Here is a 27,622-nt window from a genome sequence, read left to right as displayed (position 1 = left end):
TATAAGGAGATAAAGTTTCCCCTTTTTACCCCACGCATTCCTCTTCCTCTACTCATCCGCCCTTGAGCTCTAGCTCCCAAGCTTCAATCTTCTCCGTCCCCAGAAAGTACCCTAGCCATGTCCGGATCCGGAGCGCAGGGCAAGTGGATGGCTTCCTCCGTCACGGAGAGAAACATCAAGGAACTCTGGGAAGCGGGGTATCTAGTCAAGGAGATCGCCCACCGGCTCCCGGCCAAAAAGCAGATCATCCCCACACTAAAGCCCAACGAGAGGGTAGTTTTTATCCCTCATTTCCTCCGCGGACTGGGGTTTCCCCTTCATCCTTTCGTCTGTGGCCTCATGTTCTACTACTGGATAGATTTTCATGATCTAGCCCCGAATTCCTTCCTCAACATTTCGGCGTTTATCATCGTACGCGAGGCATTCCTCCGCATTTCCCCCCACTTCAGCCTATGGCTCAAGGTCGTCAACGTGAAGCCAAAAGTGGTGGACAGCCAGCACGTGGATCGTGGTGGTGCTATGGTGAGCGAACTTCCCAACATCACTTGGCCCAAGGGTACCTTCGTGGAGACCATGAGGGGATGGCAGCAGGGGTGGTTCTACGTCACAGAGCCCCATGACTCCACATGGACCGCTCCTACGGAGTTCAAGTCCGGACCCCCAATGCGGATGGCATCCTAGCTCAACAAGTTCCTAGACTGGGCATCGTCTGACGAGGTGACGATGCTGCAGAAGTGTATCAAGAGCATGGTAGATAAAAATACCAGCCTCGCTAGCGTGATCCAGGTGATGCTCTTTTGTCGGATTCTCCCCTATCAAGCGCGTCAAGAGTTCATGTGGGAGTTCAACCCGGCCGGTTCCCGGACCCTGCAGCGGTTCTTTAGCACAAGGCACGAAGACATGTGGAAACTGCTCTTCAAGACTCAGAAATCATGGACGGAGACAACCGAAGACCTCGGCTATGACAGCACCCACGCTGCGACCCCCATAAGTTCTTTGATAACCTTACTTTGCAAGTTCGAGGAGCACACTAAACTCTCCATTTTCTTTTGCAGGGCTGGATGAAGAAAGCGGAACAGATTCATTGTCCGGCTCCGCTGCCTGAAGACTCAGCTATTCCTCTATTGGCGAGGATGCTAGTCCCGGCGCTATACTAGGCGCCGGAAAATAAGGCCAAGGAGAAGGGCAAGGAGGCCAAGAGTGGCCTCCGCCGTAAAGGTGCCTCGAACATAGTGTCCGAAGACACCGAAACTCTCTCCTCCCCTGACAAATAGGAAGAGGAGGAGGAGGAAAGCGATCCCCCCTAAGGGGGATAAGAAGAAAAGGGCGTCCTCCGCTGACCTAGAGGCGGAGGCATCCAAGAAAGGGAGAACCTCCCTTACAGATGAGTCCGAGTCGGGCGCCGACGAGTGGTGCCCCAGGCCGAAGCCCCTAGTCAGATCGTAAGTACTCAAAGGTATATATATGTCTGGCTTTTATGGCTTATAGTTATAATACGCTTTAAATTGCATGTTGCAGTCCGGTTCATGTCCTCCCCAAGCGATCTTCCTCTTTTGGAAATTCGCTGGGTCCGAACATGATAGAGAGCGATTCGCCTCCACCATCTTCCTCCCCCACTACAGCAGAAAACACCAAGGTGTCGTCCCAAAGGACCCTTCCAGAACAGGGAGAGGTGTCGGAGGCTGCCAAGACAATGCCGAAGGGTGACACCGCGGCTGCCGAGAACATCGGGGAACCGACCCCCATGAAGACTGGAGACAGGGGTCATGTCCAGTTTGGCCCCCATCCCAATGTCATTCCGGAAACCCATACGGTTTCGGAGATAGATGAGCAACCCTCCTTGCAAGAAGGGGGCGCGCCTACAACACCGGCGTCCTCTGTCAATGCGGAGGCATCGGACACTCTGGTGAGAGCGCTTCAGAGCGCCACCATTGTGGAAGAACATCGTACCCTTATGGGTACGGTGATTGAAAAGGTTCAGTCCACGAAAAGGGGACTGAGCGAAGCCTACACTAGCCTTTTAAGAGGCTTTGAGGTATGTGCCTAATAACCACAAGTATAGGGGATCGCAACAGTTTTCGAGGGTAGAGTATTCAACCCAAATTTATTGATTCGACACAAGGGGGGCCAAAGAATATTCTCAAGTATTAGCAGCTGAGTTGTCAATTCAACCACACCTGGAAACTTAATATCTGCAGCAAAGTATTTAGTAGCAAAGTAATATGATAGTAGTGGTAACGGTAGCAAAAGTAACATTTTTGGTTTTATAGTGATTGTAACAGTAGCAACGAAAAAGTAAATAAGCGAAGAACAATATATGAAAAGCTCGTAGGCAATGGATCAGTGATGGATAATTATGTCGGATGCGATCAATCATGCAACAGTTATAACATAGGGTGACACAGAACTAGCTCCAGTTCATCAATGTAATGTAGGCATGTATTCCGAATATAGTCATACATGCTTATGGAAAAGAACTTGCATGACATCTTTTGTCCTACCCTCCCGTGGCAGCGGGGTCCTATTGGAAACTAAGGGATATTAAGGCCTCCTTTTAATAGAGTATCAGACCAAAGCATTAACACTTAGTGAATACATGAACTCCTCAAACTACGGTCATCACCGGTAAGTATCCCGATTATTGTCACTTCGGGGTTAACGGATCATAACACATAATAGGTGACTATAGACTTGCAAGATAGGATCAAGAACTCACATATATTCATGAAAACATAATAGGTTCAGATCTGAAATCATGGCATTCGGGCCCTAGTGACAAGCATTAAGCATAGCAAAGTCATAGCAACATCAATCTCAGAACATAATGGATACTAGGGATCAAACCCTAACAAAACTAACTTGGTTACATGATAAATCTCATCCAACCCATCACCGTCTAGCAAGCCTACGATGGAATTACTCACGCACGGCGGTGAGCATCATGAAATTGGTGATGGAGGAAGGTTGATGATGATGATGACGACGGATTCCCCACCACCAACAAGCGTCAATCCATGGCTTGCTTGAAACAACGGGTGCCTCCAACTAACAACAGTCCTGTGGGAGTTTTGTTTGCAATTATTTTGATTTGATTTGAGCATGGGACTAGGCATCCCGGTGACCGGCCATTTTCTCGTGAGTGAGGAGCGGAATCCAATCCTCTTGAGTATAACCCACCTAGCATGGAAGATACAGACAACCCTAGTTGATACATGAGCAATTCGGGCATACAAAACAAAATGTTTATTTGAAGGTTTAGAGTTTGGCACATACAAATTTACTTGGAACGACATGTAGATACCGTATATAGGAAGGTATGGTGGACTCATATGGAATAACTTTTGGGGTTTATGGAATTGGATGCACAAGCAGTATTCCCGCTTAGTACAAGTGAAGGCTAGAAAGAGACTAGGAAGCGACTAGCTAGAGAGCGACAACAGTCATGAACATGCATTAAAATTAATCAACACTAAATGCAAGCATGAGTAAGATATAATTCACCATGAACATAAATATCGTGGAGGCTATGTTGATTTGTTTCAACTACATGCGTGAACATGTGCCAACTCAAGCCACTCAAATCGTTCAAAGGTTGATGATGACGATGGCGACGAATTCCCCTCTCCGGAGCCCCGAACGGACTCCAGATGAGCCCTCCCAAGAGAGTTTAGGGCTGGGCGGTGGCTCCATATCGTAAAACGCGATGAGTCCTTCTCTCTGATTTTTTTCTCCCCGAACACGAATATATAGAGTCAAGATGGACGTCGGTGGAGCATCAGGGGCCCATGAGGCAGGGGGCGCGCCCCCACCCTCGTGGACAGGGTGTGGGCCCCATGACGTGGATCTTTTCGCCAGTATTTTTATATATTCCAAAAATAATCTCTGTTGATTTTTAGGTCATTCCGAAAACTTTTATTTATGCACAAAAATAACACCATGGCAATTATGTTGAAAACAGCATTAATCCGGGTTAGTTCCATTCAAATCATGCAAGTTAGAGCCCAAAACAAGGGCAAAAGTGCTTGGAAAAGTAGATACGACAGAGACGTATCAACTCCCTCAAGCTTAAACCTTTGCTTGTCCTCAAGCAATTCAGTTGATAAACTGAAAGTGATAAAGAAAAACTTTTACTAACTCTGTTTGCTCTTGTTGTTGCAAATATGTAAAGCCAGCATTCAAGTTTTCAGCAAAGATTATGAACTAACCATATTCACAATAAAATTTAGGTCTCATGTTTACTCATATCAATGACATAATCAACTAGCGAGCAAAAATAATAAATCTCGGATGACAACACTTTCTCAAAACAATCATAATATGATATAACAAGATGGTATCTCGCTAGCCCTTTCTGCGACCGCAAAACATAAATGCAGAGCACCTTTAAAGATCAAGGACTGACTAGACATTATAATTCATGGTAAAAGAGCTCCAGTCAAGTCATACTCAATGTAAACTAACAATAATACATGCAAATGACAGCGGTGCTCCCTAACTGGTGTTTTTAATAAGAGGATGGTGACTCAGCATAAAAGTAAATAGATAGGCCCTTCGCAGAGGAAAGCAGGGATTTGTAGAGGTGCTAGAGCCTGATTTTGAAATAGAGATGAATAATATTTTGAGCGGTATACTTTCATTGTCAACATAACAACCAAAAGATCTCGATATCTTCCATGCTACACACATTATAGGCGGTTCCCAAGCAGAATGGTAAAGTTTATACTCCCCCACCACCAAAAAGCGTCAATCCATGGCTTACCCGAAACAACGGGTGCCTCCAACTAACAACAGTCCTGGGGGAGTTTTGTTTGCAATTATTTTGATTTGATTTGAGTATGGGACTAGGCATCTCGGTGACCAGCCATTTTCTCGTGAGTGAGGAGCGGAGTCCAATCCTCTTGAGAATAACCCGCCTAGCATGGAAGATACAGACAACCCTAGTTGATACATGAGAAATTTGAGCATACAAAATAGAATGTTTATTTGAAGGTTTAGAGTTTGGCACACACAAATTTACTTGGAACGGCATGTAGATACCGTATATAGGAAGGTATGGTGGACTCATGTGGAATAACTTTTTGGGTTTATGGAATTGGATGCACAAGCAGTATTCCCGCTTAGTACAAGTGAAGGCTAGAAAGAGACTAGGAAGCGACCAGCTAGGAAACGACAACAGTCATGAACATGCATTAAAATTAATCAACACCGAATGCAAGCATGAGTAAGATATAATTCACCATGAACATAAATATCATGGAGGCTATGTTGATTTGTTTCAACTACATGCGTGAACATGTGCCAACTCAAGCCACTCGAATCGTTCAAAGGTTGATGATGACGATGGCGACGGATTCCCCTCTCCAGAGCCTCGAACGGACTCCAGATCAGCCCTCCCGAGAGAGTTTAGGGCTTGGTGGCGGCTCCATATCGTAAAACGCGATGAATCCTTCTCTCTGATTTTTTTCTCCCTGAACACGAATATATGGAGTCAAGATGGACGTCGGTGGAGCATCAGGGGGCCCACGAGGTAGGGGGCGTGCCCCCCACCCTCGTGGACATGGTGTGGGCCCCTGACGTGGATCTTTTCGCCAGTATTTTTTATATATTCCAAAAATAATCTCCGTTGATTTTCAGGTCATTCTGAGAACTTTTATTTCTGCACAAAAATAACATCATAGCAATTCTGCTGAAAACAGCGTCAGCCCGGGTTAGTTCCATTCAAATCATGCGAGTTAGAGTCCAAAACAATGGCAAAAGTGTTTGGAAAAGTAGATACGACAGAGACATATCAGTGCCTTACATTGTCTTTTTAGCTGTATAAAAGAATGCCCGTGTATAGATAGTAGCCCCTGAGACTCTGTTCGGTATTCGGAAAGAAAAATCGAACAGAGGATCTAATAACTCATGCAGGAGATTAACGCACATATCTATTTGAACAAACAGGTTGTGAAACAGCCATCAGTTGCCCAAGCCGCCGAAGCGTCCGAGCTAAGGCGGAAGTTAGAAGCAAAGCAAGGTATGTGATACCAGAGCACATCTGAAATGATGTCAGCTATGGTGTGGTATCTCAATGGGTTTCATAATTATGTTTGCATCTGACATGTCTGAGGTCGAGGCCCTCAAGAGTGTGCTGGCCGAGGCCAAGACGGAGGCGGAGCAGGAACGGGCCTCCCGCCTTAAACATGAATCACGGGTGGAGGAAGTCTAGTAAGAGCTCAAGGATGCCATGGGCAAATGTGAGTCCTTAGAGCGCAAGAGTTCGGAGAAAAATTCTGAACTTGCTAAGGCACTCCAAAGCTCCTAGGAAGCCCGGGCCAAAGCCCAAAGCGCTGTCCGGGAAATCCAAGAGGCACAGCAAATCACGGCGGGTAAAGCCTTTGACATGCAGAGCAAATTTGTGAGGAAAAGGTATATCTTGCTAACCCGGATTTGGAGTTCTCCAGGAGTGTTTGCGGACCTACCCTGAAGTGTTGCTGATGCCGCAGAGTTCTTCCGGGCCAAAGAGGGGAGCTCAACGGAGAAGTTGTTCTGGTCGTAGTACCTTGCACCAGAGCATCTCGTGCCCCTCAGCGATCAGCTGAAGAAGTGGACCAAATTGCATAGGGTAGCCGAATTGGCCTTGAGGGATTTGATAATCCGTCTTTGGCCCACCGAACCCATGCCAGTAGCTACTTCGGTCACGTGAAGCAGCTGGTTAAAGCCTGCCCTCGGTTTGATGCCGTGAAGCGGTCGGTCTGCATTAAAGGTGTGCGGATGGCCTTCCCCCGTGTCAAGGTGCAGTGGGCGAATATGGACGCCGTCAAGCTTGCAACCGAGGGACCGCTCGTAGGTAAAGAGCACCTCATGCCGGAGTGGTACTTTGATGATGTCCTGAAAGGATCCCGCATTGTAGAGGGCCAATGTTCGAAGGACATCATTTTTGAATGAATGTATCTATGTTGTTCAATCCTGTATCATGAAACAAGGCTTTATGTATGATATGTTGCTTATTTTACTTTATAAAATATCTCCTCCTGTGTGGTTGTTTATGAGATCTGAGAGTTGGCTAGTCATCGGCTTCAGCCCCCACGTAGGTAGTACGGGGGTGTTTGGGATAACACTTAAACACACTTGACCCAACGTGCTGGTCCGTGAAGGAGGTGTTAGTATGGCGAACTAGGCAATTAGACTATGCGGCTTTATCGCCCTCACTTAGCCATAGGAGTTTGATAATGGGAGTGCGTTCACAGCCCCTAGTATTGTTCGATTATCCGAACTTGGGTGCTGTGAATGCCCGGCCGGGTGTAGGCCAGCCTATCGCATAATGCGGAAAAAAATCGCAAGAGATTTATACTTAGTCACCGTATATCTCACCAGCTCTCGCCACATCATGACAGTCAGTTTTTGGCTTTCTCTACTGAGGTGTTTGTCCAAATGAACCAGAAACACAATCGCAGTAGTTCTTCCTTTACTACCCTAGCCGATTAGACGGAACATAAGGTAGCAAGCACAGGAGCTGGGCAACCCAACTATTGACCCAACACATGATTCACAACCAATGCATATAATGCTACATTCGGGACGCCGAATTTCACTGTGTAAGTGTTCGGACTTTGTTTTAGTACTTAAAAGATGTACGTGGCTTAATAGAGCCCCTGGCAATTCAGGCCATACCAAGGTGTACATGGCAATCGGGCAAAAACAGGGAAACGTATGTTAAGAGGTAAGCCAACGCCACGTAGGTTTGGGCTAAAAATTCTTTCCATTATAGTCTGATTGATACGTCCAAACGTATTGATACAAATAGTGCAATAAGCAACAAGGCTATTTTACATGTCGAACACAAGGGGAAGATGTGCATGCATCCTGAAAGTGGACGAGGTGATCTTTAAGGATCCTTTAGGTGCTGTGGCACGCGTCTATGCTGCTTTTCTCCTTGGTATATTGTCCTTCAAGAGGATCATCGACCGGTGATTTCATAATAGGACACGGAAAGAGGCCTTGGTACCGTCGAAAGGGTGGTGTGGGTTGTATGGAACCTGGAAAAATAAAAAGAAAATAAAAAGGAAATGTGAGTGTCCTAATAGGGTCTAGTCGTATTGTAGACATTGTCCTTATTATGCATCCATCCTTTCCCATGGTATTTTTAGTGCGTAATTATGTACGTGTGGTACATATGCCACAATTTGGTAGGGGATGAGATGGAGGCCGAATTGCTAATCGAGCTCCTGACGAGCTGGACTGTCGTATAGTGGGGTGGTCCGGACTCGTTTAACAGTGTCCAAGGACTTGGCCATCGACGTAATAGTTGGATTGATGCGGCCACCCTGTACTTCCACTGCCAGGGCCACGGTCTGCTCCTCAGTGTGGAGGGAGCATTCCATGTTTCCATCCACTGTTATAACTCCGCATGGTCCGAGCATCTTGAGTTTGAGATAGGCGTAGTGCGGGACTGCATTGAAGCGAGCGAACGCGGTTCGTCCGAGCAGTGCATGGTAGCCGATGCGGAAGGGGACGATATCGAAGATCAAGTCTTCACTGCGGAAGTTGTCTGGTGAGCCGAAGACCACTTCCAATGTGATTGAGCCAGTGCAGTGGCCTCTACGCCAGGTATCACCCCTTTAAAGGTAGTTTTAGTGGGCTTGATTCTTGATGGATCAATACCCATCTTGCGGACTGTGTCCTGATAGAGCAGGTTAAGGCTGCTGTTGCCGTCCATGAGGACTCGCATAAGGTGGAATCCATCGATGATTGGATCGAGGACTAATATGGCCAAACCTCCACGGATACTGGTCGGATGGTCCCTTCGATCGAAGGTGATCAGACAGGCCGACCATGGGTTGAATTTTGGGGCGACTGACTCTATCGCATAGACGTCCCTTAGCGCGCACTTGCGCTCCCTCTTGGGGATATGGGTGACGTATATCATATTCACTGTTTTGACTTCCGGGGGAAATTTCTCCTGTCCCCCTGTTTTCGGTGCACGAGGTTCCTCGTCATCATCCTCACTGGGCGACCCTTTCTCCTTATGTTCGGCATTTAACTTGCAGGCCTGTTTGAAGACCCAACAGCTTCTGTTGGTGTGGTTGGCAGGCTTATCAGGAGTACCGTGGATCTGGCAGGGTCGATCAAGTATCTGGTCCAGGCTTGATGATCCGTCTTTGTTTCGTTTGAATGGCTTCTTTTGTTCACCGGATTTGGGGCCACTAAATCCGGCGTTGACTGCCGTATTCTCTGTATCATCATTGTTGTTCTGACGCTTGTGTTTGTTGCATCGGGGCCTTCTGTTGCTGTTTCTGGATTCGAAAGTGTCGGGGTCGCTGGTACTGTTGCCGCTACGAGCTAGCCAGCTATCCTCGCCCGTGCAAAAGCGGGTCATTAGTGCTGTAAGGGCTGTCATGGACTTTGGCTTTTCTTGGCCGAGGTGCCGGGTGAGCCATTCATCGCGGATGCTGTGTTTAAAGGCCGCTAGGGCATCGGCGTCCGGACAGTCAACGATCTGGTTCTTTTTAATTAGGAACCTGGTCTAGAATTTCTTGGCCGACTCTCCGAGCTGTTGGACTATATGACTGAGGTCGTCGGCATCCGTAGGCCGGATATAAGTGCCCTGGAAGTTGTCTCTAAAGGCATCCTCCAACTCTTCCTAGCTTCCAATAGAATTTTCTGGTAGGCTATTTAACCAGTGCCGAGATGGCCCCTTAAGTTTTAGGGGAAGGTATTTGATGGCGTGTAGATCATCACCGCGAGCCATGTGAATGTGGAGAAGAAAGTCTTCAATCCATACTGCGGGATCTGTTGGCCATCCTATGATTCAATGTTCACGGGTTTAAACCCTTTTGGGAACTGGTGCTCCATTACCTCATCGGTGAAGCATAGGGGGTATGCGGCGCCTCTGTATCAGGCCATGTCACGACGCAGTTCGGATGGAGTCCGTATGCAGTTTTCAGCCCGGGGTTGGTTATGCTTATCGCACCAGGCTTGATAGCCCTCCTCTCGCTCCGGAGCACACCCCCGCGATCCGTAGATTGACCTGGTCTGACCTGCTCTATTTTTCAGGTCCTGTCGTAGGTCGTATGTGTATCCCCGAGCTGTTGTTTCTCTGCTTTTAGGGCGAGGTGGTGCGGGCTGGTGTTCGGCTTGAGTTGTCGTTCTGTCCCTACCACGCGGTGGTCGGTCGGGTCTGTCAGCCGTGTTACGCGCGGGTGGTATAGGCTCCAACGCCTCATCGTCGAATTGGGGTAGCAACTTACACTTTGGGTAACTCTTTGCTGGGCGTTCAAGGCCGTATTCTTCGGCTGCCAGGACGTTAGTCCATCTGTTGTTGAGCAGATCTTGGTCAGCTTGAAGCTTCTGATGTTGCTTTTTTAGGCTTCTTGTCGTGGCTATTAGTCAGTGTTTAAAGCGCTCTTGTTCGAGGGGTTCCTCTGGCACGATAAAATCTTTGTCGTCGAGGCTCACGTCGTCCTCGGAGAGTGGCAGATAGTTGCTGTCCTCCGAGTCTTTGTTCCCCGCTTGCTTGTCAGGGTCAACTTGCCCGTCCTCTCGATCATCTTGTTCGGATACTGGATCGATGGGGTCTTCTTGGTCTTTGGCGTTCTCTGGAGTATCATTGCCTCCGGTGCCGGTATTGCTGTCCTTTTCATGACGCAATTTAGAGCGGCGCCGCTGACGCCGACGCTTTGGTTGTATCTCAGGAGGTTCGACCTCGACTCGCTTTTTCTCATCGTCGTCGCCTTCTTTAGGTGTGTCCACCATATATACATCGTACGAGGAAGTGGTCGTCCAGCGTCCGGTGAACGGCGGGTTTTGGGTTTGCTCCTCTCCGGCATCATCGTCCATACCATCGATGTCTTCGAAGGCGTAGTCAAGCATGTCGGTTAGATCTTCGACAGTGGCTATAAAGTGGGAGGTGGGTGGGATGTAAAATTCCCTATTTTTAGCCCCTAGTCCAGGCTGGGCGCAATTCGTGAGCAGTTCCTCTGTGATGATGAGGGATCACATTGAGTCCAAAGCCTCGTTTAAGGGTGGGGTTTGGACGGGGTCGAAAGTTTTCGGGCTGAGCTTGCTTGACGCGGGCCTCCAGGGTTTGGAATTAGTGTCCGGAGAAGAGTCTGACTTTGTAATGATTGCCGGAGACGCTATTCTGTCTGGTTTTCTGGCGTTGAGTTCTAAGGCCGTAGAGAGTCCGGCGGGCTTTGGACTCCTATCTTCAGACCTGATAACGCGCTCCGGATCCAAGGCCGGAGCGGTGTTTGGGGCCACGAACCCTTGGAAGATCAAGTCTCCTTAGGTATCTGCGACATAGTTTAGATTTCCAAAACTGATCTGGTGACCAGGGGCGTAGCTGTCAATCTTCTCCAGGTGGCCAACCGAGTTGGCATGCAGTGCGAAGCCACCGAATACAAAGATCTGGCTGGGGAGAAAAATCTCCTTCGCGGCAGCATTGTTGTAGATGATTGATGGAGCCATCGAGTCTTTCGATGACGGCACAGTGGAACTCTCAATGAAAGCACCAATGTCGGTGTCAAAACCGGCAGATCTCGGGTAGGGGTGTCGGTGTCAAAACCGGTGGATCTCGGATAGGGGGTCCCGAACTATGCGTCCGAAGTTGATGGTAACAGGAGACCAGGGACATGAAGTTTTACCCAGGTTCAGGCCCTCTTGATGGAGGTAATACCCTACGTCCTGCTTGATTAATATTGATGAGTATGGGGTTACAAGAGTTGATCTACCACGAGATCGTAATGGCTAAAACCCTACAAGTCTAGCATGTGTGATTATGATTGCCTCTACGGACTAAACCCTCTGGTTTATATAGACACCTAAGGGGCCTAGGGTTGTACAAAGTCGGTTATAGAGAAAGGAATCTTCATATCCAGACGACAAGCTTTCCATCCATGCCAAGGAGAGTCCCATCCGGACACGGGAGAGAGTCTTCTATCTTGTACCTTCATAGCCCATTAGTGCGGCCCATGTCCAACAGGTCGGAAGCCCAAGGACCCCTTAATCCAAGACTCCCTCAGTTGCCCCAGAACCAGGCTTCAATGACGTGGTGCCCGGCGCGTAGATTGTCTTCGACATTGCAAGGCGGGTTCCTCCTCCGAATACTCCAAAAAAGCTCTCAAACACAGAGAACGTGTCTGGCTCTGTAAAACAAACACCACATATATCCGCAGAGAGTATAATATTTTATGAGTCCAATCCACTGACAATTTTTGTAACATGACATCATGTCATAGCCCGGTCGTTATTTCGAACCGTTTTCTAGCCTCCCGCTCCATGTTTCAAGATGCGGTTTTATTGGCATGTCTTGTCAAAGCAGAGATCGTGTCCCCTTATTGCGGGATTCTCATCAACACGGGCGTTGGTAATCCAACCGCGCCATCTGCATGACCCTTGGGGAATAGGTGAGTTTTAAGTCAAGTGGGGAGGCGCTTGATATTCACTGCCTTTATAAAGGGATAAGGATTCACCTCTTTCACCCACGCCCTCTTCCTCTCTGCCCATCCATTCTCGAGCTCCAGTGCCCCAGCTTCCATACTTTCCACCTCCAAAAAGCACCCAACCATGTCCAGATCTGGAGCCCAAGGCAAGTGGATGGTTTCCTCCGTTAAGGAGAAGGACATCACAAGGCTTCGGGAGGCCGGGTACCTAGCCAAGGAAATCGCCCACCGGCTTCCGGCCAAGGGACATATCGTCCCCACCCCAGAGCCCCATGAGCACTACAAGAAATATGCCAACTTGCGACCATCACTATTGGTCGCTGAAAGGTCATTGTTTTTCATTTGTGACCTTTTTGTGACCAAAACAGAAGGTCAAAAGCTGGCGGTCATAAACTGAAATTAACGACCTTCTTTCTAATATGTAAAAGGTCGTTGGTTCTTTGAACAAATTTTTGGTCACAAGCAGCCTCCCCAAGCCACGTAGGATCTAGCGTGGCAAGCTAACGTGGATAAGATTCAGCCCGGTCCAATTCGGTGTTTTACATGGGCCGAGCCCATTAATTCAGCCTTTTTAATATTTATTTTTCCTTGTAATTTTCGCTAGCTACATGGGCTTTGGGCCATTGATTCAGCCTTTTTTATTTTCTATGCCATGGCCGTTTAGTCTACTGATTTTCTATTTTCAACCAATATATATTCAAGCTGGTCCCACTAGTCAGATGGGTCCAACTTGTCATGTTCATCTCTCAAATTGATCCCACATGTCAGAAATGTACAAATTTGACAGATTATTTTCATAAGTGGCCCCACTGGACAGGTTTCCATTTCACAAGTTTTCAAATCACATATATAATCAATAGTTCAAATAGAACAAAGAACACATAAAATTCATCAAATATACCACTAAATAAATCTATTACAATCTTTACAACACAGATATGCTGCAATGAGTTGGACTTCACGGCTTCACACTTGGCTTCACACTTCACGGCTTCACACTTCACGACTTCACACTTGAGCTTCTGTAAAGGAAGAACCACCACAATTTTAAGTCTACAATACAACAATTGATACTAATCAAGGATAAAAACAAAAAAACTAATAGACTCGAATGTGAAGGCAGCATGGAACTAGTGATATGACAACATGCAGAAAACACTACAATGTAATAATGTTGTAAGTTCGTATCAGTGCTGCAAAATTAGCACTGCACAATGAAGCACATAAAAATTGGTACCAAGCAAGCCCTCACGGAATAAACAAAGTTCAGTCATCCATACAGCCATCTTGCAATAGACCATCAGACTAACACCACACAGAATAAACAAAAAGAGAAAACTCAAATCTCCATGGAGGAATGGACACCAACTCTGCATTATCACAATAGTATCATGTGGTCTACAGGATTCAACTCTACTCTGACCAAGTTGGCCATTAAAGTAAGGATAATGTGGCCTCCAGGAAAACTGGAGCTGCAAATTTCAGATCTACTTCAAATTTTGACACACACCATAGAAGTAATTCACCATACAGATCATATAAATGGGCATGGGAATCTTAGAATCGACGATGACAGTAAACTAGAATCTCGGCCTAGTAATAAATACCAGAGCCAATCAGACAAGCAGAATTTGTGGCAAGTAGGCTGAGATTGCCCCTAGAAAATTCAATTTTTTGCAGGATTCCATAATCCAGGAAGAACCCATCAATTCTGCGCCGGAGCAGGAGAAATGCGGGCATATCAAATAGTATATTCGAGCAAGAAGGATGTACTACCTGAAATAGGAAACGAGGAGGCCGATCCGACGAGTCCCACCCAAACTATGGAAGGAAGAGCGGCAGCAGCTGCAGAAGGACTCGACGGCCCAGACGCCGTCGTGGAACTGGTAGGTGACGATGATGTGGTAGTGGTGGAAGCCGTCGCTGAGGCTGACGGCGCCTGCCGTGTCCTCGTTGTCCTCGAAGGCAATGACGACGGACAGGTCAACGTCGAAGCAAGTGCGTTGCAGGCCACATCATCATATTTGAGCATTAATATTTTTGTATTACTACACAGCAACTAAGCACTAGGAGTACACAGCAACTAGTAGCAGAACTAGAAGAAATAACCATATTGAGTGTACACCAATATCATCAGGAACATGAGTATAACAACCATCTTGCTTTACTAGGATAGAATGACACAGCAGAATTACTAGGATACAGTAACACATACACATTTTTTATTTAACACGTTCAGAAACAATCTAGTGTGTATATTGTACTCTGCTAGGCTTGATTTAACACACATTATTTATTTAACACATGTCCCAAAAATGAACCACTCCTGCAAAATCTCAGAAGAGCATAAGCACACACTACATCTACTCCCCAAACAATCACTTGCCAAACTCAAAAGAGCATAAGCAAAAGACCAGTGCATATTACCCAAAACAGTTTCTTCAGTACTCAGGAATCACAAGGAAAAAGAGCAGTGCATCACTAGTGACACTCACAATTTTGATGCCAATTATAGCAAATTAGCTTCAGATCTATCAATGCTAGTGGAAGATCTCTTTAGATGGTCATAAAGAGGAAAGGCATTGACCTAATCTTAGTGTGCAGGTTCCGGTTGATGCTCTTGAGCCGGCTCAGGGTGCGCTGCATATTCTGCCATGATATCAAACGGAAGCAAATCAGCCACATCAAAGAAAGGAGAAAGTGATACAGCTAAAGAAAAGGATGGATGGAGGCAAGATAGAGAAGCAGAAGCCAACCTCATACTGCTCGGTCCACAGGCTGGTCCCGGTGGTCTGCTGGTAGCAGTCGAAGATCCCCTTGATGCTGCAAGTAGCACATGAAGAAGAAGAAGAAAACGAATCTTGGGGGTCTTCACCTTGTCATCCTCATAGTTTCTGCATACACACAGTCACATGAACAACATTCAGCATTGTTATCTACACAGAGAAGAGATAAATCAAACAGAGCTCAATCATTTTGTTGTATTCAGAGCATGAACAACATTCAACATTCAGCATGTTATCTACACAGAGAACAACAACATTCAGCATGAACAACATTCAGACAAGTCAATCAGAGCATGAACAACATTCAACATTCAACATGTTATCTACACAGAGAACAACAACATTCAGCATGAACAACATTGAGCAGGCATGAACAAGCTACAAAAACCTGTTGCAGCATAACTAAGTGACCAAGTAGAGTCGCCAAACAACAGAACTTTTGCAATTGAGGCTACACCCAACAGTGGAACTCAACAGTGCAAAGAACATGCATAATTGGCAAAAGAAAAGGGGAAGATCCTGCCAATCTGCCTTCATAAAAAAGTACAATTGATTCCTGTCCCTCAATCTTAAGCTGACCAACCAACAAAGGAGCAAGATAATGCGACTGTCTGCATCAGAGTTCCACTTTGACATGGCAAAGAGATGCTCATAACTCCTACCTACCCAACACTGGACCATGCAAGCAAGGCTTGTTTGTAATCCAAATGATGAGCACCTGATAGAGCACTAATCTATACCTAGCCATAATCCACCGCAGTAAGAAACACAAGGCGCTCCCTCGATCCCCATGAATCAATTCCAAACCAGAGAATCCTTCCAGGATCTCACCTACACATGTACAAACAAATCCACCGATAGTAGTTCACATGCATGAACTAGCCAGTAGCCACCAGCAAGAATCATGAAGCAACTAACATAATACTGCTAATACCACACTTGCCCAAATTACTGGTAAACCCAATCAATCTAATATTCGATATTCAGATTTCACATTGGATCACTACAGAATTAACCAAATCAATATTCTAAATATGGCTGGAACTGAATGTGGAGGCACAAATTTGAGGTAGACCTGGCCGGAGGGGGCGCTACTGCACTCGACCGCGACGCGTTGCACGGCCTGGGTGACGCAGTTGCTGCAGTTGATGTTGTAGAGGTCGCCCTCGCACTGCGCTAGCGCGTAGACCTGCCCCCTCCCACTGGTACAGGCGCCGCCCTCGAGGTGGCTGCTCGAGAGGATCTATGAAGAGGGAGGGGAAAGGGCACCGGCGGTGGAGTGGAGGCCGAGGTTGGGGAAGACGAAGGAGGCCGGTGACGGCTGGCTTTGCCTTTGGCTTTGGGGATCGATAGTGGAGTTGGGTGGTCGCTCGTGGCTGCAGGAAGATGTGCCCGTTGGATCTGACTGGAAGAGACGGAGAGGTCGGTGGAGCAGCGGCAGCGCACATTGAAGCACGCGCACATCGGCATGCCACCCAGCCGTGGCTCCTAGGCGGTGGTGCATCTATCAATGGTGAGGTTGGGCGGCTCGCTTGATCTCCAGCGGGGGCGACTGCGGGTGGTGGAAGGGAGGGGCGACGGAGGAGGAATCTGGATCGGGAAGAGGGAGGTAGCAGCGCTTAACCTAGGGTTTATTGGGAAGGAATGGGATCGAGGGAGGAGGGTGTGCCCCGCGCGTGCATTTAGCAGAGGTTTGTAAGGGGCGTTGGATCGGTAGGGGGTGTACGGCTCAGATTGACTAGAGTGGGGGTGATCCGTGGGCTGCGTCCTGATTGGTTAGAAATATGAGGTATTAAAAATTACTCTTTCTTGGTGCTAAAAATTGGAGGTTTGTGAAACAGCTAGCAAAAATATTTTGCAAAATGGCATCACTAAAATATTCACTTAAGTTAGACCACATTTTACGGATGTTCACCAATTTGATTGCATTTTTAATCTTTTCTAAGCTATGAACGGTCATGCGCGTTGTTTTGACCGCATTTTGAAACGGGTATAAAAATTTCAGAAAAATGGAAAACATTCGCATTGTGTCATTATATGTGACCAAGTTACCAACAAAAATAATAAACTTATAATACGGCAATTATTTTAAAAAATTGTTCTCAGAAATGAGCTATCATGTGTGAAGATTCACGACTTTCAAGGCAAATGATCAATCTTATGGCCACATTCATGGAATAGTTTGTTGCAATGATATAATATTGGGCAAAAGGATGCATCATGGAATGGCAAACAATGTTGCATAAGGAAGTTTTCATTTTCTTTGGACGAAAAATTCATTTTCCATTTTTTGAGTGCCCGAAATGAGTTTTTTTGTGAAGGACCTACCATATATTTGGTACAAAATTGTACCAAATCATTTTTCTAAAATACCAGGCCATATTTCATGCACAACTGATAAAATGGTTGTGTGTCAAAAGTTTTGATCAACCCCTCGTGAAAAAGACAAATTTCCGTCAATTCAATAGGAAGCAGCTAAAATTTGAACGGCAGTTGCCTCATAGTTTGCTCTTTATTTTTTCCAAAAATCATTTCTAGGTACATAAGTATCTATTTAATCAGAGAAACATCAAAAGGTTTCCAAGATTCAACAACTAGCTAGGAACGGTCAAGCCCGCCGTTTTGACCGCCTTTTGAAACGGGCATAAAAAATTGAAAAAAAAATCATAAAATTGGAAAACCTTCGCATTGTGTAATCATATGTGACCAAGTTTTGAGGAAAAATAATAAACTTGCAATACGGTAATTATTTTTAAAAAGTGTTCTCATAAATGAGCTATCATCTCTGAAGATTCATGGCTTTCAAGCCAAATGATCAATCTTATGGCCACATTCATGGCATAGTTTGTTCAAATGATCTCATATTGTGCACAAGGGTGCATATTGGAATGGCAAACAATGTTGCCTAAGGGAGTTTTCATTTTCTTTGGACAAAAAATCAATTTTCCATTTTTCGAGTGCCCAAAATGAGTTTTTTTGTGAAGGACCTACCATGTATTTTTTGCAAAATTGGACCAAGTCATTTTTATAATATATTAGGTCATATTTAATGTAAAATTGATAAAATGGTTGGTCGTCAAAAGTAACTATACACCTCTGGTGAAAAAGACAAATTTCTATCTTTGCAGCAGGAAGCGGGTCAAATTTGAACTGCAACTGCCTCATAGTTTGCTCTTTATTTTTTTCTAAAAACCATTTATAGCTACATAAGTATCTAATTAATCAGAAATACATGGTTTGGCGGCGATACGTTGAGGTTTGGATGGTGGCCCAGGGCCCCAACTCCAAAGCGCGTAGACTCGCATGCCCGCCGTGTGGCCGTGGTGTTGCCTTGCCTTCTGGGCGGCCTAGGCATGTCTAGTGGGTTGGGCACTCCCCTGATAGGTGTCAGGAAGAAGAAGGCAATAGAAGAATCTCACGAGGAGACTGAACTGAGCTCAACCATGAATTAGCACCCCAAGTGTTTGATTAGTGGTACGGGAAATGCACATGGTCAATGGGCCTGAGTTTTTGCCGAGGATGATCATCTACTAAGGACACTATCTTGGAAAATTTGCAGCTCAAATGGAGGAGCCTAGGTGTCACTTGCTTTGCAACGTACAACACTGGACAGATATATGAATGTTGAAGCCACACTCACATGTATTGTTAGATGAGGCTCAAATTTTGTGGAGAGCTATGATTTGGGAATATAGAAGATGTGGCAAAAATTCAGCTCATTAGGATATGCCTAGCTAGTACTTCCTTCACAACAGTTTGAGTTGAACAAAAACTTTGGAAATTTGCCGAGGAAGATTTACCGGGCAAATGGAGTTGAATATTGTCATGAGGCAATGATTTGGATAGTAAAGAATGCCCAACTTTTGGGGGAATTTTGGGAATGACAGAAATATAGGTTGCTTCACAACCTAGGGCAAAAACTAACACATGGACATGACACATAGGCAAAACTGATGAGGTGGCGCCTAGTCATAGCAATAATTACCAATGCATCCACGTTCACAACCTCATGGCCATTTATATTGGTCGTAATCAGGTAGAAATAAGGTCATCGACCACTCTTTTCTGCTTTATGACCATTTGGTGTAAGGCAATTTCTGGGTTTGTGCCCTTCCAAGCGAAATGGCCGTGGATTTATGACCAATTCAGCTGGGGTCACTAAGGGAAGGTCACTAGTTGACATATTTCTTGTAGTGGAGAGGGTCGTGTTCATCCCCCACTTCATCCGTGGGTTGGGATTTCCTCTCCACCCATTCGTCCGCGGGCTCATGTTCTACTACGGGCTGGACTTCCACGATCTGGCCCCCAACTCCTTACTCAATATCTCGACATTTATTGTCATGTGCGAGGCCTTTCTCTGTATCCGACCCCACTTCATACTGTGGTTGAAGATCTTCAATGTGAAGCCGAAGGTGGTGGATGGCCAACATGCAGAGCGTGGAGGCGCCATGGTGAGCAAGCTGCCCAATGTCACATGGCCCAAAGGTACCTTCGTGGAGACTGTCAAGGGGTGGCAACAGTAGTGGTTCTACGTAACAGAGCCTCGCGACGCCACCTAGGCCATGGCTCCCGAATTCCAGTCCGGCGCCCCGATGCGGCTCACCTCCTGGCTAGAGAAGGGCCTCGACTGGTCTTCGTCGGATGAGCTGACTGCACTCCAGATGCGCATCAAGCGCATGGTGGACAAGAACGTTTAAGCTTGTCAATGTGATCCAGGTGATGCTCGCTCGCCGGATCCTGTCGTGCCAAATCCGGACTTGCCACTTGTGGGAGTTCGATCCGGCCAAGCACCAGACCTTGCAACAGTTCTTCAGCACTACGCACGAAGACATCTGGAAGGTGCTCTTCAAGGCCAACGAGATGTGGCCGATGACGGCCGAAGACCATGGGCATGACCTGGACCATCCCGCAAGTGCGGTAAGTTTTCCGTATTTCAAGGTGTACCCTTTACTTGCATACTCAAGGAAGATGTCTAAACTTCCCTATTTGTTGTTTCAGTGCTGGACAAAGAAGGCGGAGCGGATTCAGTGTCCGGCTTCTAACGAAGAACTAGCTATCCCGCTTCTAACGAAGATGCTGTTTTCGGCACCCTATCAAGCACTGGAGAAGAAGGCCAAGGGGACCATGGGTGCTCTCCACCCTAAGGGCACTTCGGATGTGACGTTCGAAGACGCCGAAACCCACTCCGCTCCCGCCACCGACGAGGAGAAGGAGGAGTAAAGCAATTATCCCCCTGAGGGAGGAAGGAAGAAAAGGGCGGCCTCCATTCATCTAGAGGCAGAGGCGTCCAAGAAGGGGAAGGCCGCCGCCGTAGACAACCCCGCGTGGGACATTGACAGCAGCTCAGAGTGGCGCCCCAGGGATAAGCCCTTGGCCGAATCGTAAGTACTCAAAGACGCACACAAATATCCAGCTTCTTTACTTCATAGTTTTAACATGTTGAATCATGCACTTGCAGTCCGGCTCATTTCGAACTCGAGCATCCTCATCTTCGGGAAACTCGCTGGATTCAAAGGTGATGGACAGTGGGTCCCTTCCGGCGGCCTCCTCTCCCAAAACTATGGAAGACGCTGAAGTGCTGTCCCGAAGGACACTCCGGCTCAGGGGGAGGCACAGGAGGCCGTCATGGTGGCTCCAAAGGATAACACCTCGGCCGCCAAACACATGGGGGAGCAGATCCCCATGGAGACTGGTGATGGGGGCCATCTCCAATTCGGCCCCCTGGCCGAATTCGATCCCGGAGACCTATACGGCTCCGGAATCCGGCAGGCAGCCTCCTTCGAGGGAAGGAGGTGCACCAATTCCACCGGTGACCTCTGTCCATGCAGAGGCACCGGATGCTCTAGTGGAAGCGCTGCGAAGTGCTTCCATTGTGGACGAACACCGTAACCTTATGGGTACGGTGGTTGAGAGGATTCAGTCCGCCAAGAGCGGACTGACCGAAGCCTGCACAAGCCTTCTAACAGGTTTTGAGGTAAGCGACGCACTTGCATAAATAGAATATCATAGTATAGACAGTAGCCCCAGAGACTCTGTCCGGTGTTTGGAAAGAAAAGCCGGACAGAGGATCAAGTAATTTTTGCAGGAGACTAACTAAATATGTCTTATGTGAATAAGCAGGCGTCGTTGCTGGCCGCAACCTCTCATGCTGCTGAGGTCTCTGGACTAAAGCAGAGTCTGGAGCGGGCCGAGGAAGAGCTCAGTCGTGTAAAAAAGCAGCTAGAAGACAAGCAAGGTATGCAATGACCATGTGTATATTCAGAAAGGATGAATGATTTGTGCTGACCGTAGTGCCATGATATTTATTAGGGGCAACGACCGAGGTGGAGGCCCTCAAGAAGGCGTTGACCGAGGCCAAGGAGAGACCGGCAAAAGAACAAGCCGCCCGTGAAAAGCATGAGGCCAGGGTCGGTGAGGTCCAGCGGGAGCTCCAGGACGCCATGAAGAAATCTGAGTCCTTGGAGCGCCATGTTGCGGATCAAGATTCCGAACTCGCCAAGGCCCGCTAGAGCGCACACGAATTGAAGCCCAGGGCGCCCTCCAGGAAATCCAGCAGGCCAGGAAAATCGCGACGGGTAAGGCATTTATTATGTAGAGCAAGTATGTGAAGAGAATATTTCTCTTACTGACCAGGATTTGGAGTTCTCCACGAGCGTTTGCGGATCTGCCGCGCAGCATTGCCGATGCTGCGGAGTTCTTCCGAGCCGAAGAGGGGAGCTCGACGGAGAAGCTGTTCTGGTCGCAATACCTTGCGCCAAAACATCCGGTGCCCTTTAGCGACCAGCTAAAACAGCTGGTGGAACTGCATAGGGTGGCCGAACTAGCCATGAACAATTTAATAATCCGGCTATGGCCTGCTGAAGTCATACCCAGCAGCTACTTTGGGCTCGTGAAGCGACTGGTCAATGCATGCCCCCGGCTTGACGTCATCAAGCGGTCGGTCTGTATCGAAGGTCCGCGGATGGCCTTCGCCCGTGTCAAGATACAGTGGGCGAAGATGGACGTCGTCAAGCTCCCGACCGAGGGACCGCCCGCTGGCAAGGAGCACCACACGCCAGAGCGGTATTTTGATGATGTCCTCAAGGGATCCCGCATTGTAGAGGGTCAGTGCTCAAAAGACATTATCTTTGAATGAGTACCTCCATGTTATCTCGCCCTGTATGATGAAAACAAGACTGATATGTAAAATAATGCTTGCTGTTTATTTTGGAATTTTACCTCCTGTGCGGCCGTTTTTTATTAAATCTGAGAGTTGGCCAGTCGTCGGCTTCAGCCCCCACGTAGGTAGTACGGGGGTGTTCGGGATGGAATCTAAACACTCTTTATCCAAGAAATTGGTCCTTAAAGGAGGTGTTTAGCGCAACGAACCAGGCAATCGGACTATGCGGCTTTGTCACCCTCACTTAGCCATAGGAGTTTGACAATAGAAATGTAGGCGCAGCCCCTAGTGCCCGTTAGTCCGGACTAGGGTGTTGTAGACACCTGATCGGGTGAAGGCCGATCCATCGCGTAATGCGGAAAAAATCTCAAGAGATTTTAACCTCCAAAGAGCTGACCGGCTCATGCCACATCATGACAGTCAGTTTTCGGCTTTCTCTACTAAGGTGCTCATCCGGATAAACCAGGACACAATCGCAGTAGTTCTCCCTTTACTACCCTAGCCGATAGAGCGAAATGTAAGGTAGTAAGCAAAGGAGCCGGGCAACCCAACTATTGACCAAAGACATGATTCGGAGCTGATGCATATAATGCTAAATTCGGGGGCCGAACTATATTGTAAAAGTGTTCGGACTTGTTGCCATAGTATGGGGCACAATAAATCCCCTGGCGAATTACAGCGTACCAAGGTGTACGGATGCGAATAAAAATAGCGAAATAAAAATAAAGTAGTAAGCTAATAGCACATAAGTTGGACCGCAAAATGTTTCCATTATAATTTTGATTAATACGTCAAAGCGTATTTGTACAAATAGTGCGATAAGCAACAGTGGCTATTTAACATGCCAAGACCAACGGGGAGCTGCATACGGGTCCTAAAAATAGGTAGAATGATCGCTAAGGAGAACATCTAGAGATTCCCCCATACGTCTGTGCTACTTGCCACCTTGGTATATCCTTCCTTCGAAAGGACCGATTATAACTTCGAAAGAACATCTAGAGATGGGCCTGCGGAAAAGAAACCTAAAAAGGATAAAAAGAAAAGTAAAAGTATGTGTGTCCAAGGAAGGTCAAGCCATATTGTGGACCACAGTCTGGTTATGCCTCCATCTCTACCCATGGTATTTTTAGTGCGTAGTTATGTACGTGCGGTACGTATGCCGCCACTTGGTCGGGACTGAGACGGAGGTCGAATTGCTAGTCGAGCTCCTGACAAGCTGGACTGTCCTGCCACAGAGTATACGGACTCGTTTGACAGTGTCCGGGAGCATGGCCGCCGAATTAAGGTTCTGCTTGTGAAGGCCGCTTTGTACCTCTGCTGCCAAGGCAGCGGTGTGCTCCTCGGTACGAAGGGAGCGCTCCGTGTTTCCATTGACTGTTATGACACCGCGTGGTCCGAGCATCTTGATCTTGAGATAAGCGTAGTGCGGCACCACATTGAATCGCGCACACGCGGTTCATCTGAGCAGTGCGTAATAGCCCCTGCGGAAGGGGACGATATTGAAGATTAACTCTTCGCTTTGGAAGTTGTCCGAAGATCCAAAGATGACCTCCAATGTGATTGAGCCCGAGCAGCGGGCCTCTACACCTGGTATAACTCCTTTAAAGGTAGTTTTGGTGGGCTTGATCCTTGATGGATTGATGCCCATTTTGCGCATTGTATCCTGATAGAGCAAGTTGAGGCTGCTGCCACCGTCCATGAGGACTCGTGTGAGGTGGGATCCATCAATTATTGGGTCGAGAAACAGTGCGGCTAAACCACCATGACGGATACTGGTCGAATGGTCCCTACGATCAAAGGTGATCGGGCATGACAACCATGGGTTGAATTTTGGGGCGACTGGCTCTATCGCATAGACGTCCCTGAGCGCGCGATTGAACTCCCTCTTGGGGATATGGGTAGCGTATATCATGTTCACCATTTTGACCTGAGGGGCAAACTTCTTCTGTCCCCTGTGTTCGGTGGACGGGGCTCCTCCTCGTCATTCTCGCTTTGCGACCCTTCTCCTTTTCTTCGGCATTTAACTTGCCGGCCTGTTTGAAGACCCAACAGCTCCGGTGGGTATGATTGGCTGGTTTATCAGGGGTGCCATGGATCTAACATGGACGATCGAGTATGCGGTCCAGGCTGGAAGGGCCCTGATTATTCCTTTTATATGGCTTCTTCCACTGTCCAGACTTGGAGCCACTGAATCCAGCATTGACCGTTGTGTCATCAGTATTGTCACCATTGTTTCGACGATTGTGCCTGTTGCGTCGGGTCTTGCCGTTGCTGTTTCTGGCTTCCGAGGTGCCAGGTTCGCTTGCATTGTTATTGTTGCGGGCTAGCCAGCTATCTTTGCCCGGCAAAAGCGGGTCATGAGTGCCGTGAGGGCCGCCATGGACTTCGGCTTTTCTTAGCCGAGGTGTCGGGCGAGCCATTCGTCGTGGATGCTGTGTTTGAAGGCCGCTAGGGCTTTGGCACCCGGACTGTTGATGATCTGGTTCTTTTTAGTTAAGAACCTAGTCCAGAATTTCCTCACTAACTCTCCAGGGTGTTGGACTATGTGACTTAAGTCATCGGCATCCGGAGGTCGGACGTATGTGCATTGGAAGTTGTCGCGGAAGGCATCTTCTAGGTCTTCCCAGCTGCCAATGGAGTTTTCAGGCAGGATGTTCAGCCAGTGTCGGGCTGGTCCCTTGAGTTTTAGGGGGAGGTATTTGATGGCATGAAGATCATCTCCGTGGGCCATGTGAATATGGAGAATAAAGTCTTCAATCCATACCGCGGGGTCTATGGTTCTGTCATATGATTAGATATTCATGGGTTTGAACCCTTCTGGGAATTCATGTTCCATTACTTCATCAGTGAAGCAGAGGGGGTGTGCGGTGCCTCTATATCATGCCAGGTCGTGTCGTAATTCAGATGGAGTCCGTCTATAGTGTTCGGCCCAGACGTGATTGTGCTTGTCATACTTGGCTTGATAGCCGTCGTCGCGCATCGGGGCACGCCCCCGCGATCCGTAGATCGATCTAGCCAGACCTACTTTATTCTTCAGGTCCTGTCGCAGGTCATACGTGTATCCCCAAGCTGTTTTGTCTCTACCTTTACGGCGAGGTAGGATGGGCTGGTGTTTAGCTTGAGTTGCCGCTTCATCCTGGCCACATGGTGGTCGATCAGCCGCATTACGCGCTGATGGTACAGGCTCAAGTGCCTCGTCATCAAATTGAGGTAGCAGTTTACGCTTCGGGTAACTTTTGGTTGGGTGCTCGAGGCCGTATTCCTCTGCTGCCAGGACATTAGTCTATCTATCATTGAGCAGATCTTGATCAGCTTGAAGCTGCTGCTGCTTCTTTTTCAGGCTCCTTGCAGTGGCTATTAGCCGTTGCTTAAAGCGCTCCTACTCGAGAGGTTCCTTAGGCACGATAAAGTCTTCGTGGCTGAGGCTCACCTCATCCCTGGAGGGTGGAAGGTAATTACTGTCCTTCGAGTCTTTGTTTGGAGCCTGTTCGTCAGGGCTAACTTGCCCATCCTCCCAATCGTCTTGTTCAGAGTATTGCTCGACGGGGTTTTCTTGGTCTTCGGCATCATCCGGAGTGTTGTTGCCTCTCGTGCCGGTATTGCTGTCTTTGTTGCGGCATGATTTAGAGCGGCGCCGTCGGCGCTTTTGTTGTTTCTCGGGAGGTTTATCCCGTACTGGATTTTTCTCATTATCGTTGTCACCCAACTTGGGTGTATCCACCTTGTACACGTCATACGAAGAGGTGGTCGTCCAGCGTCCGGTAAATGGCGGGTTTTCGGCTTGCTCCTCTCTGGCATCGTCGTCCATACCGTCGATGTCTTCGGAGCCGTAATCGAGCATGTCAGTTAAGTCCTGTACTGTGGCGATGAAGTGGGTGGTGGGTGGGATGTAAAATTCCCCGCTCTCAGCCCCTAGTCCGGGCTTGGCGTAGTTCGGACGTTGCTCCTCTGTAATCATGAGGGATCGCATCAAGTCTAGAGCCTCGCTTAAAGGCGAGGTTTGTTGAGGGAGAAAAGAATCTGTGGAGTATGGCGGGAAGGGAATTCCTCGGCTGAGCTCACACGGTGCAGACTCCGAGAGTTCAGAGCCAGCATCCGGGGAAGAGTCCGGCTTGGTGATGGTTGCCAGCGACACTGCTTCCTCCGACTCTCCCGTACTGGGCCTAGTGGCCACAGATAATCTGGCGGGTTTAGAAATCCCGTCTTCGGTACTGGCGAAGCGCTCTAGCTCTAAGTCCAGGGCGGAGGTTGGGGTCGTGAATCCCTGGAAGATCAAGTCTCCTCGGATATCAGCGACATAATCCAGGTTTCCAAAACTAATCTGGTGACCTGGGGCGTAGCTGTCGATCTGTTCCAGATGGCCAAGCGAGTTGGTCCATAGTGCGAAGCCGCCGAATACAAAGATCTGGCCGGGGAAAAACCTCCCTTAGGGCTGCATCGTTGCAGATGATGGATGGAGCGATCGAACCTTTTGGCGGCGACACAGTGGAACTCTCAATGAAAGCACCAATGTGGGTGTCAAAACCGACGGATCTCGGGTAGGGGGTCCTGAATTGTGCGTCTGAGGTTGATGGTAATAGGAGACAAGGGACACGAAGTTTTACCCAGGTTCGGGCCCTCTTGATGGAGGTAATACCCTACGTCCTACTTGATTAATATTGATGAGTATGGGGGTTAGAAGAGTTGATCTACCACGAGATTGTAATGGCTAAAACCCTACAAGTCTAGCATGTGTGATTATGATTGCCTCTATGGACTAAACCCTCCAGTTTATATAGACACGGAGGGGCCTAGGGTTGTATAAAGTCGGTTACAGAGAAAGGAATCTTCATATCCAGACGCCAAGCTTGCCATCCATGCCAAGGAGAGTCCCATCCAGACACGGGAGAGTCTTCTATCTTGTATCTTCATAGCCCATTAGTCTGGCCCATGTCCAACAGGTCGGAAGCCCGAGGACCCCTTAATCCAAGACTCCCTCAAGGGGGTCCCGAACTGTGCTTCTAAGGATCAAGGGTAATAGGAGGCAGGGGACACGATGTTTACCCAGGTTCGGGCCCTCTTGATGGAGGTAATACCCCGACTTCCTGCTAGATTGACTTTGATGAGTATAGGGATTACAAGAGTTGATCTACCTCGAGATCGTAATGGCTAAACCCTAATTGTCTAGTTTGTATGGTTATGATCGCCTCTACAGACTAAACCCTCCGGTTTATATAGACACCGGAGGGGGCTAGGGTTGTACAAAGTCGGTTTAC

At 47.8% G+C, this 27,622-nt stretch overlaps 1 pseudogene; it reads left to right on the top strand.

Annotated features, from left to right (window-relative positions):
• The first annotated feature begins 21,307 nt into the window (after window positions 1-21,307).
• Window positions 21,308-21,996, top strand: LOC147984618 (uncharacterized; annotated as a pseudogene).
• Window positions 21,997-27,622: the final 5,626 nt, after the last annotated feature.

This window comes from Triticum urartu, chromosome 2A (assembly GCF_056163025.1).
Source record: "Triticum urartu cultivar PI428250 chromosome 2A, HENAU_Tu73, whole genome shotgun sequence".
Taxonomy (NCBI): domain Eukaryota; kingdom Viridiplantae; phylum Streptophyta; class Magnoliopsida; order Poales; family Poaceae; genus Triticum; species Triticum urartu.
The sequence above is the reverse complement of the archived record's forward strand: the minus strand, read 5'-3'. Positions and strand labels throughout refer to the sequence as shown.